Source organism: Hyperolius riggenbachi, chromosome 6 (assembly GCF_040937935.1).
Source record: "Hyperolius riggenbachi isolate aHypRig1 chromosome 6, aHypRig1.pri, whole genome shotgun sequence".
NCBI classification, from domain to species: Eukaryota; Metazoa; Chordata; class Amphibia; order Anura; family Hyperoliidae; genus Hyperolius; species Hyperolius riggenbachi.
This window is the reverse complement of record NC_090651.1, coordinates 347,112,866-347,125,954: the sequence shown is the minus strand read 5'-3', so window position 1 is coordinate 347,125,954 and position 13,089 is coordinate 347,112,866. Positions and strand designations below refer to the sequence as shown.

General features: G+C 45.9%; 1 protein-coding gene across 5 annotated transcripts in view; it reads left to right on the top strand.

Annotated features, from left to right (window-relative positions):
- The window catches only part of LRRC4B (leucine rich repeat containing 4B), a 249,544-nt gene that overhangs the window by 165,833 nt on the left and 70,622 nt on the right, over positions 1 to 13,089 (top strand). Inside the window, exon 1 of one of the 5 annotated variants that reach the window (XM_068241553.1) lies at positions 3,032 to 3,305. The exons of the other annotated variants lie outside the window; for them this stretch is intronic. The gene's annotated coding sequence lies outside the window, so the exon portion shown is untranslated. Of the gene's footprint in view, positions 1 to 3,031; positions 3,306 to 13,089 lie in introns of those variants that run through there. 5 annotated transcript variants of the gene reach the window in all.

Below are 13,089 nucleotides of genomic sequence, written 5' to 3'. Positions count from 1 at the left end.
TCGCCGATCCGGAAGAAGCCACAGGTACTGGTTGTTGGCGAACAGTTAGTCACAGGGCCAGGCGAACTGTTCATTTCATGTCTAGTCTGGAAATGTTGGTGTCATAGTTTTCAACTTTTCATTATGATCTAATAAACAATTGAGAGATAAGTGGCGGTTTTCGATGAATTACTTAAAGGATACCCGAGGTGACATGTGACATGATGAGATAGACATGTGTATATACAGTGCCTAGCACACAAATAGCTATGCTGTGTTCCTTTTTTTATTTCTCTGCCTGAAAGAGTTAAACATCAGGTATGTAAGTGGCAGTTCCTGTCTGAATCAGGACTGAGTCAGACTATAGTGTCACCCTCACTGATAAGAAATTCCAACTATAAAACACTTTCCTAGCAGAAAATGGCTTCCGAGAGCAGGAAAGAGATAAAAAGGTCAATAGTTTATAGATTTTAGCTCTGGCATACTTCAATGAATGTGTCATTGAGCAAAAACAATAAAACACTAAAAACTAAAAAAGTAGATTTAAATATAAAATAAAACTGTGGAATATCTTAAAAAGTCATTTTAGGAGGAGGAGGATAGATACAATTGTTTATCTCATTAGTTTATTTTCACCTCGTCCACTTGTCCTCCTGTTTTTATAGTGAGTGCGAGAGAGACTTACAATGCAGGGCAATTTCTTAAATAAGTCCCCTGAATTTACGTACAATAATTTCTCGCTGTAGATGCTGCAGCTGTATTCATCAGACACAAATGAACATACCCCTCAGCAGCCCCCACTATGATCTGATATGACCCAAACAGCTCTCTAGCTGCAGATTCCACCACTGTAATAGCACAGCCTCCGAATCCCTAAGTGTGTTCTGATTTGACCGAGGAGGCACTCTCGTTGCAGATTTGCAAAGGGCACTAATGAACTCACACCTCAGCAATCATGACTAAATTCTGATATGAACCAGGTTGTACACTCCTTAAAGATACAAATGCTAGAGTCACGCATCCACTAATTTACCCACTTCTCAAAACATCTCACTGTGATCTGATATGACCCAGGCCACCGTCTAGCTGCAGATGATGAAAAGGAAATTACTCAGCCAGTAATTTACACACCTCTCTGCACCCCACACTATAATCTGATGTGACATGTGAACAGATCTCCTATTATTTGCATGGATCTTCTGGTCTGTGAATAGTTTGATCCCTAGAAGGCTGTGAGCTGTCAGTGCGTAATGTGGTATAATTGCATCATCATTGATAGTGTTGTTTTTCTATGGCTCAGAGCCTTCCCCCACACTATGATCTGATGTAACCTAGTTTACTATGCGCACGGATGATCTGGTCTGTGAATAGTGAGAGACCTTGGAAGACTGTGCGCTGTCATTGTGTGGTGTGATGTCATTGCATCATCATTGATGTTGTTCTATGGCTGGGAGCCCCACCTCTCCCCTCACTATGATCTGATATAACCCAGGCTATTATGTGCAGGGATTTTCTGATCTGTGAAAATAGTGACAGCCGTTGAAAGGCTGTGAGGTGTCAGTGTGTAATGTGACATAATTGCATTATGATTGATTTTGGTGTCGTTCTATGGCCTGGAGCCCCTCCCCACACTATGGTCTGATGTGACCCAGACTATTATGTGTAGGGATCTTTTGGTCTGTGAATAGTGTAAGCCTTTGGAAGGCTGAGAGCTGTCATTGTGTGATATGACATCATTGATGTTAGGGTTGTTCTATGGCCGGGAGCCCCGCCCCCACCTCACTATGATCTGATGTGACCCAGTTTATTATGTACGGGGATCTTCTGGTCTGTGATTAGTAAGGGCCATTAGAAGGCCGTGAGCTGCCATTGTGTGATGTGACATCATTGATTGTGTTGTTCTATGGCTGGGAGCTCCTCCCCTCTCTATGATCTGATGTGTCCCAATTTACTTATGTGCGGGGGTTTTCTGGTCTGTGAATAGTGAAAGTCCTTGGAAGGCTGTGAGCTGCCATTGTATGATGTAATGGCTGGGAGGCCTGCCTCTTCCCTCACTATGATCTTATATGACGCAGGCTATTATGTGCAAGGATGTTCTGGTGTGCATGTGAATAGTGACAGTCCTTGGAAAGCTGTGAGCTGTCATTGTATGATGTGACATCATTGCATCATCATTGATGTTGGAGTTGTTCTGTGGCTGGGAATCCCTCCCCTCACTATGATCTGATGTGACCCAGTTTATTATGTGCGGGGATCTTCTGGTCTGTGAATAGTAAGAGCCCTTGGAAGGCTGTGAGCTGTCATTGTATGATGTGACTTCATTGCATCATCGTTGATGTTGGTGTTGTTCTATGGCCGGGAGCCCCCGCCTCTCTGGTAGGAGGAGAGGAGCTCTCTACCACAGAGACCGAGCCGATTCCTCTTTCCCTTGCAGCTCAGTCCTGCACCTCATCCTCATAACGCCACGACCAATCACAATGGTGGCTATGGGATACCGCTAATTAGATCACTGGCTTTTATTTTGGTCAATCAAATGGACAGAAGGAGAGGGAAGGAAGCGTCCGGAGAGGGAGCGAGCCGGATTCTGGCACTACAGAAATGTAGACGGATTTATTGGGTCCCCAGGGCCTTTTTCTAGAGGATATTGGAGCATCCTGCGGATAAACAGACAAGCCGAAAGCCTCTCTCATCAGGACCAGAAAAAAATCTACAGGGGGGCCGATTTTTTTCTTCATCGTCCGCACTCTACGCAGGAGAGCATCTTCCATTCCTTCCTGCCTTGCCTGGGATGTGATTTTTTTCTCTCTCTCCTCCAACAAAGATGGAATCCTGAGGCAGCTGCACAGCCAGAAAACAAGGAGAGGACAGTGGCAGCCTGAAGGATGGAGGGAGCTCTGTGAGTCTCCCCGCACTGCTGTGTGACTAGAAACCATAATTACATCACAAAGGAGAAATTATTTCACTCAGAAAACAGAGCTGCTGGGGGGTGGTGGGCTGGATAGAAGACAGATAGAAAGCCCACCGCAGGGAGGGAGGGGGGGGGATCGCCTACAGCTTGCTGGGCAACCAAGACGTTTCTTCTTCACCTTCCACCATCCATGGCACACCTTCCTGCTGCCCGCCGCCGGCCCTGGCTCTGCTAAATGGGACTTTGGCTGCAATCTTCCCTCTCCTGGAAATAAGGACGAGAAGAAGCAAATTGCTGGGCAGAAGTGTGTTTCTATAGAAAGCCCTCTTCTGTTCCATGGAGGAGAAAAGGGGGGAGTCGTGATTAAATCCCCTCAGAGATGCGGGAGGGAGGAGGCGGAGGCGAGGAGCGGAGACGGGTGAGTGGTAACCATAGAAATGGTTCCAGTGGAGAGAACAGGCGAGGAGGCGATAGGGACAAGTTTTGTTCTGCAGAAAGGCGGAGGTTGTGACCTCTGTGACATGTATGTAAAAAAAAATATAGGATGTTCAGTGTTATATCTGCCCTTAGATCAACCCTACAAAACGAGACAAACAACTGTAAAAAGAGGGAGCAGCATAATGGCAAGAGGTTAGTTGTGTCATCTCCGACGACCATCAGATCTGCAGTGTGTGATAATCTGTCCAATGCTAGATTATAATGGCTTCATTATAGTGCCAGGATGTCAAAGTACCATCATGCATTTCAACATCATACATCCATTGCTAGTGAGTGCCAAGGTGCCAAAATCCACATACCACACCATCCATGCCATGTATAATACTAACCAGTGCCCATATATACTAGGCCACATGTTTATCCCATGCCAATGTAAACTAGGCCCCATCTTATTCCATGCCAGTTTATCATACGCCCCAACTCATCCCATGCCAGTGTATAATATAAACCGGTCTTATCCCATGCCAGTGTATAATAGGCCCAGTCTTATTCCATGCCAGTGTATAATAGACCCAATCTTATCCCATGCCAGTGTATAATAGGCCCAATCTTATCCCATGCCAGTGTATAATAGGCCCAATCTTATCCCATGCCAGTGTATAATAGGCCCCATACTATTTATTCCAGTGTATAATAGGCCCAATCTTATTCCATGCCAGTGTATAATAGACCCAATCTTATCCCATGCCAGTGTATAATAGGCCCAATCTTATCCCATGCCAGTGTATAATAGGCCCAATCTTATCCCATGCCAGTGTATAATAGGCCCAATCTTATCCCATGCCAGTGTATAATAGGCCCCATACTATTTATTCCAGTGTATAATAGGCCCAATCTTATCCCATGCCAGTGTATAATAGACCCAATCTTATCCCATGCCAGTGTATAATAGGCCCAATCTTATCCCATGCCATTGTATAATAGGCCCACTCTTATCCCATGCCAGTGTATAATAGGCCCAATCTTTTTCCATGCCAGTGTATAATAGGCCCCATACTATTAATGCCAGTGTATAATAGGCCTCATCTTATTCCATACCAATGTATTATAGGCCCAATCTTATAACATGCCAGTGTATAACAGGCTTCATCTTATTCCATGCCAGTGTATAATAGGCCCCATTTTAAAATGGCTTCATTATAGTGCCAGGGTATCAAAGTACCATCATGCTTTTCAACATCGTACATCTATTGCTATTGAGTGCTAGAGTACCAAAATCCACATACCACACCATCCATGCCAATGTATAATACTAACCCGTGCCAGTGCCTGCTAGGCCACATGCTATCCCTTACCAATGTATAGTAGGCCCCAGCTTATTCCATGCCAGTGTATAATATAACCAGTCTTATTTAATACCAATGTATTATAGCCCCTGTCTAATTCCATGCCAGTGTATCATAGGCCCCATCTTATAACATGCCAGTGTATAATCGGCCCCATCTTATTCCATGCCAGTGTATAATAGGCTCCATCTTATTCCATGCCAGTGTATAATCGGCCCCATATTATTCCATGCCAGTGTATAATAGGCTTCATCTTATTTCATGCCAGTTTATAATGGGCTCCATCTTATTCCACGCCAGTGTATAATAGGTCCCATCTTATTCCATGCCAGTGTATAATAGGCCCCAACTTATTCCATGGCAGTGTATAATAGGCCCAATCTTATTCCATGCCAGTGTATATTAGGCCCCAACTTATTCCATGCCAGTGTATAATAGGTCCCATCTTATTCCATGCCAGTGTATAATAGGCCCCAACTTATTCCATGCCAGTGTATAATAGGCCCAATCTTATTCCATGCCAGTGTATATTAGGCCCCAACTTATTCCATGCCAGTGTATAATAGGCCCCAACTTATTCCATGCCAGTGTATAATAGGCCCCAGCTTATTCCATGCCAGTGTATAATAGGCCCCAACTTTTTCCATGGCAGTGTATAATAGGCCCAATCTCATTCCATGCCACTGTATAATAGGCCCCAGCTTATTCCATGTGAGTGTATAATAGGCCCCAGCTTATTCCACGCCAGTGTATAATATGCCCAGTCTTATTCCATGCCAGTGTATAATAGGCCCCATCTTATTCCATGCCAGTATATAATATGCCCAGTCTTATTCCATGCCAGTGTATAATAGGCTCCTTCCTATTCCATGTAATTGTATAAATAGGCCCAATCCAATCTTGTGCCAGTGTAATAGGCTTGATATTTTTCCTTGCCAATATATAACCCCCCGCCCTGTCCTCCTCTGGTCCCCATGTATTCTCCTCTGGTCCCTATGTGTCCTCATGGCCCCCTGTGTCTATTTGGTCCCCGTGTCCTTCTCTGATCCCCCTGTGTCCTTCTCTGGTCCCCATTTATCCTTCTCTGCCCCCCTGTCTGCGTCTCCTCCACCCGTGTCCATCTCCTCTTCCCCCGTGTCCGCCTCCTCCGCCCCCCTGTGTGGTCGTCCTCTGCCGCTTGTCCCTCTCCGTCCCCATGCTTCTTGCTGCAAAGGATAATTACATACAGATGTACGGTGCTGCCGCTCCCGTCCGTTCCGGTGGTGCGGAAGTAGCCGACTATACAGAGGCCCGCCAATCACAGCTGCACATTTCTCTGCTCCATTCTCTTATTGGAACCGACCGTCCCGCCTCTGAGACCATCGGTTCCAATGAGATAATGGAGCAGAGCAGTGCACAGCTGTGATTGGCGGGCCTGGATTAGCGCCCCCTGCCTGATTGTTGGATTATTGTAAGGCCTCGTACTGCCTCTCTGTACGGTCAGCTACTTCCGCACCACCAGACGGACAGGAGCGGCGGCACTGTACATCTGTGTGTATTTCGCAAGAAGAGTAAACAGAGGTGCCAACAGGATAAAATATACTACAATTTTTAACAATGCTAAGGGAGGCAGTGGTGGACTTACCTCCCCGAAGCAGACATGAAGCTGTCGATTTTCAAACAAAAGAAAAATGTATTCACATACTCCAGAAATATAAAGCAACGCGTTTCGCAGGTATATTCCCGCTTCTTCAGGCAATAAAAGGGAGGAGTATACAACAGTATAGTCGCATGGACTCACAGAGGCGCCTAGTGTGTCAGTGCGACTGTACTGTTGTATACTCCTCCCTTTTATTGCCTGAAGAAGCGGGAATATACCTGCGAAACGCGTTGCTTTATATTTCTATATTCCATGCTTTTATATTCCATGCCACTGTATAATAGGCTCCATCTTATTCCATGCCAGTGTATAATAGGCTCCATCTTATTCCATGCCAGTGTATAATAGGCTCCATCTTATTCCATGCCAGTGTATAATAGGCCCCATCTTATTCCATGCCATTGTATAATACTAACCCGTGCCAGTGCATGCTAGGCCACATGCTATCCCTTACCAGTGTATAGTAGGCCCCAGCTTATTCCATGCCAGTGTATAATATAACCAGTCTTATTTAGTACCAATGTATTATAGCCCCTGTCTAATTCCATGCCAGTGTATAATAGGCCCCACCTTTTTCCATGCCAGTGTATAATAGGCCCCACCTTTTTCCATGCCTATGTATAATTGGGTATTAGGGATGGTCAAAAATGCAGATTTTAGATTCCGCTGAAATTCCTTTTTCTGATTTTTTTTTTAGTATCTCTGATTTTGTGATTTCCAAATTTTACCAATCTTCCATTTTTCCAATTTTTTGAGGAGTGTTTTGTTAGTCATATTTTTTTTTTTTTTGCATCAGAGAATGCAAAAATTTAAAAAAAACAAAACGGAAAAACAGAAATCAGTTTTGTGATTGCTCCAAAGTTAACATTTTCCAGATAATTTCTCAATTCTCTGATTGATCCAATGCTTTCTAGTTCTGTGATTGGGCTAAAATTACCGAGTTGCGATAAATTGGATTTCTGTGGAATTCCGATAAGAAATTTGGAGATTTAGGGAGAGAGTTAGGTAGGCCTGTGTTCTGTGTCCTCAGTGCAGATTCTTGCTGCTACCACATTGTCCTGAACAGCTAGGCCCTTCTTACGGCTGGTACATTGTTCTTGCTATTGTATTGCTGCTTTTTGTCCAGTGCACAGGTTTACTGTTGGAGTCAGGTCTGCTGGCCCTAGTAGTGCACCGACCATAACCCAATAATCATTCACCACCACTACTGGCATCTATTATCCACTACTGCCCCCTGTATAAGGTGTTTTTTTTGGTCACTTAACTGTCAATGAACTATCTCAGCCTGCCCATAAAGGCTGGAAAACCGCAATCACCTGCACTCCCACGAACGTGCGCACAAGCACGGCAGCCACTACACACCACTACCCAAAGACTGCCGCCGACAGGACTAACATTTATGTCCTAGAGGTGTCAACTAGCAACTAGTTTCATCTGTCAGTGTAAACTGGGCCTAACCCTTACACTACCTTGTCACCGTGTACGCACGACGGACGTTTTAAAGCAACTAATTCCACAAATTTAGGGATGTACTGTATTTTCTGCCCTTTAGAGATTAAAACACGACTCTGGGTCAACTACGTAATTTTTGGTGGGACTTTTGCCATGGATCCACCATCTTGTTCCATGCCAGAGTGTAATAGGCTCCATCTTATTCCATGCCAGTGTATCACCGGCCCCATCCTATTCAGTGCTAGAGTATCACAGGCCCCATCCTATTCAGTGCTAGAGTATAACAGATCCCATCCTATGCAGTGCTAGAGTATCACAGATCCCATCCTATTCAGTACTAGAGTATCACAGGCCCTATCCTTCTCAGTGCTAGAGTATAACAGATCCCATCCTATGCAGTGCTAGAGTATCACAGATCCCATCCTATTCAGTACTAGAGTATCACAGATCCCATCCTATTCAGTACTAGAGTATCACAGGCCCCATCCTTCTCAGTGCTAGAGTATAACAGATCCCATCCTATGCAGTGCTAGAGTATCACAGATCCCATCCTATTCAGTACTAGAGTATCACAGGCCCCATCCTATTCAGTGCTAGAGTATCACCGGCCCCATCCTATTCAGTGCTAGAGTATCACAGGCCCCATCCTATTCAGTGCTAGAGTATCACCGGCCCCATCCTATTCAGTGCTAGAGTATCACAGGCCCCATCCTATTCAGTGCTAGAGTATCACCGGCCCCATCCTATTCAGTGCTAGAGTATCACCGGCCCCATCCTATGCAGTGCTAGAGTATCACAGATCCCATCCTATTCAGTGCTAGAGTATAACAGATCCCATCCTATGCAGTGCTAGAGTATCACAGGCCCCATCCTATTCAGTGCTAGAGTATCACCGGCCCCATCCTATTCAGTGCTAGAGTATCACAGGCCCCATCCTACTCAGTGCTAGAGTATAACAGATCCCATCCTATGCAGTGCTAGAGTATCACAGATCCCATCCTATTCAGTGCTAGAGTATCACAGATCCCGTCCTACTCAGTGCTAGAGTATCACAGGCCCCATCCTACTCAGTGCTAGAGTATCACAGGCCCCATCCTATTCAGTGCTAGAGTATCACAGATCCCATCCTATTCAGTACTAGAGTATCACAGATCCCGTCCTACTCAGTGCTAGAGTATCACAGGCCCCATCCTACTCAGTGCTAGAGTATCACAGGCCCCATCCTACTCAGTGCTAGAGTATAACAGATCCCATCCCATGCAGTGCTAGAGTATCACAGGCCCCATCCTATTCAGTGCTAGAGTATCACCGGCCCCATCCTATTCAGTGCTAGAGTATCACAGGCCCCATCCTATTCAGTGCTAGAGTATCACCGGCCCCATCCTATTCAGTGCTAGAGTATCACCGGCCCCATCCTATGCAGTGCTAGAGTATCACAGATCCCATCCTATTCAGTGCTAGAGTATAACAGATCCCATCCTATGCAGTGCTAGAGTATCACAGATCCCATTCTATTCAGTGCTAGAGTATCACAGGCCTCATCCTATGCAGTGCTAGAGTATAACAGATCCCATCCTATTCAGTGCTAGAGTATCACAGATCCCATCCTATTCAGTGCTAGAGTATCACAGATCCCATCCTATTCAGTACTAGAGTATCACAGATCCCGTCCTACTCACTGCTAGAGTATCACAGGCCCCATCCTACTCAGTGCTAGAGTATCACAGGCCCCATCCTATTCAGTACTAGAGTATCACAGATCCCATCCTATTCAGTGCTAGAGTATCACAGATCCCATCCTATTCAGTGCTAGAGTATCACAGATCCCATCCTATTCAGTGCTAGAGTATCACAGGCCCCATCCTATTCAGTGCTAGAGTATCACAGGCCCCATCCTACTCAGTGCTAGAGTATCACCGGCCCCATCCTATTCAGTGCTAGAGTATCACAGATCCCATCCTATTCAGTGCTAGAGTATCACAGGCCCCATCCTATTCAGTGCTAGAGTATCACCGGCCCCATCCTATTCAGTGCTAGAGTATCACAGATCCCATCCTATTCAGTGCTAGAGTATCACAGATCCCATCCTATTCAGTGCTAGAGTATCACTGGCCCCATCCTATTCAGTGCTAGAGTATCACAGGCCCCATCCTACTCAGTGCTAGAGTATCACCGGCCCCATCCTATTCAGTGCTAGAGTATCACAGATCCCATCCTATTCAGTACTAGAGTATCACAGATCCCGTCCTACTCACTGGTGAGTATCACAGGCCCCATCCTACTCAGTGCTAGAGTATCACAGGCCCCATCCTATTCAGTACTAGAGTATCACAGATCCCATCCTATTCAGTGCTAGAGTATCACAGATCCCATCCTATTCAGTGCTAGAGTATCACAGATCCCATCCTATTCAGTGCTAGAGTATCACAGGCCCCATCCTATTCAGTTCTAGAGTATCACAGGCCCCATCCTACTCAGTGCTAGAGTATCACCGGCCCCATCCTATTCAGTGCTAGAGTATCACAGATCCCATCCTATTCAGTGCTAGAGTATCACAGATCCCATCCTATTCAGTACTAGAGTATCACAGATCCCGTCCTACTCACTGCTAGAGTATCACAGGCCCCATCCTACTCAGTGCTAGAGTATCACAGGCCCCATCCTATTCAGTACTAGAGTATCACAGATCCCATCCTATTCAGTGCTAGAGTATCACAGATCCCATCCTATTCAGTGCTAGAGTATCACAGATCCCATCCTATTCAGTGCTAGAGTATCACAGGCCCCATCCTATGCAGTGCTAGAGTATCACAGATCCCATCGTATTCAGTGCTAGAGTATCACAGATCCCATCCTATTCAGTGCTAAAGTATCACAGGCCCCATCCTATTCAGTGCTAGAGTATCACCGGCCCCATCCTATTCAGTGCTAGAGTATCACCGGCCCCATCCTATTCAGTGCTAGAGTATCACAGATCCCATCCTATTCAGTGCTAGAGTATCACAGATCCCATCCTATTCAGTGCTATAGTATCACAGATCCCATCCTATTCAGTGCTAGAGTATTACAGGCCTCATCCTATTCAGTGCCAGAGTATTACAGGCCTCATCCTATTCAGTACCAGAGTATCACAAGCTCCATTCTTTTCAGTACCAGAGTATTACAGGCCTCATTCTATTTAGTGCTGTAGTATTACAGGCCTCATCCTATTCAGTGCCAGAGTATTACAGGCCTCATCCTATTCAGTACCAGAGTATCACAAATCCCATCCTATTCAGTACCTAAGTATCACAGGGCCCCATTGGGTTCAGTACCAGAGCTCACATGCCCCATCCTATTAAGTGGCACAATATCACAACACTCATCCTACTCAGTCCCAGAGTATAACAGGCCTCATCCTATTCAGTCCCAGAGTACCACAGGCCCCACCCGGATCAGTCCCAGAGTACCACAGACCCCACCCGGATCAGTCCCAGAGTACCACAGGCCCCACCCGGATCAGTCTCAGAGTACCACAGGCCCCACCCGGATCAGTCTCAGAGTACCACAGGCCCCACCAGGATCAGTCTCAGAGTACCACAGGCAATATCCTATTTAGTGCCAGAGTAACACAGACCTCATCCTATTCAGTAGCCGTGTAGCGGCTCTGTAAGGGTACAGAGGACAATATTAGAACAACAGTAAAATTATCACTATTTCACTATAGCTGATAGCAGTAGTAGATTATCTGTAAAATTACCAATATTCTACCGCTAGTGCTAGAGTATCAGAGATCCCATCCTATTCAGTGCTAGAGTATCACAGATCCCATCCTATTCAGTGCTAAAGTATCACAGGCCGCATCCTATTCAGTGCTAGAGTATCACAAGCCCAATCCTATTCAGTGCTAGAGTATCACAAGCCCCATCCTGTTCAGTGCTAGAGTATCACAGGCCCCATCCTACTCAGTGCTAGAGTATCAAAGGCCCCATCCTATTCAGTGCTATAGTATCACAGGTCTCATCCTATTCAGTGCTATAGTATCACAGGCCCCATCCTATTCAGTGCTAGAGTATCACCGGCCCCATCCTAATTAGTGCTAGAGTATCACAGATCCCATCCTATTCAGTGCTAGAGTATCACAGATCCCATCCTACTCAGTGCTAGAGTATCACAGGCTCCATCCTATTCACTGCTAGAGTATCACAGATCCCATCCTATTCAGTGCTAGAGTATCACAGATCCCATCCTATTCAGTACTAGAGTATCACCGGCTCCATCCTATTCAGTGCTAGAGTATCACAGGCCCCATCCTATTCAGTGCTAGAGTATCACAGATCCCATCCTACTGAGTGCTAGAGTATCACAGATCCCATCCTATTCAGTGCTAGAGTATCACAGGCCCCATCCTATTCAGTGCTAGAGTATCACAGGCCTCATCCTATTCAGTGCTAGAGTATCACAGGTCCCATCCTATTCAGTGCTAGAGTATCACAGGCCCCATCCTATTCAGTGCTAGAGTATCACAGATCCCATCCTACTCAGTGCTAGAGTATCACAGGCCCCATCCTACTCAGTGCTAGAGTATCACAGGCCCCATCCTATTCAGTGCTAGAGTATCACAGGCAGAGGTGGGACAAGGTCCTCCAGCACCCAAGGCTGAGACACCAAAGTGCACCCCTCCATCCCTGCCACCACAGCCATCACACACTGATTGCTATTAGACTAAGAGGTGCCACAGGGCCCACAACCTCCCCAACACCTTAATATCTAGTTATCTGGTTTGCAGTCACTGCGATGTATCCCCTTTTCTCATTTCTTTCTGCTTCAAACACAATTAGGAATGACAGCTGATTGAATTGTGCGCCCCGTCCTACACTGCGCCCTGAGGCTGGAGCCTCTCCAGCCTATGCCTCGGCCCGGCCCTGATCACAGGCCCCATCCTACTCAGTGCTAGAGTATCCCCAGCCCCATCCTATTCAGTGCTAGAGTATCCCCGGCCCCATCCTATTCAGTGCTAGAGTATCACTGGCCCCATCCTATTCAGTGCTAGAGTATCACCGGCCCCATCCTATTCAGTGCTAGAGTATCACAGGCCTCATCCTATTCAGTGCTATAGTATCACAGATCCCATCCTATTCAGTGCTAGAGTATCACAGGCCCTATCCTATTCAGTGCTATAGTATCACAGATCCCATCCTATTCAGTGCTAGAGTATCACAGGCCCTATCCTATTCAGTGCTATAGTATCACAGATCCCATCCTATTCAGTGCTAGAGTATCACAGGCCCTATCCTATTCAGTGCTATAGTATCACAGATCCCATCCTATTCAGTGCTAGAGTATCA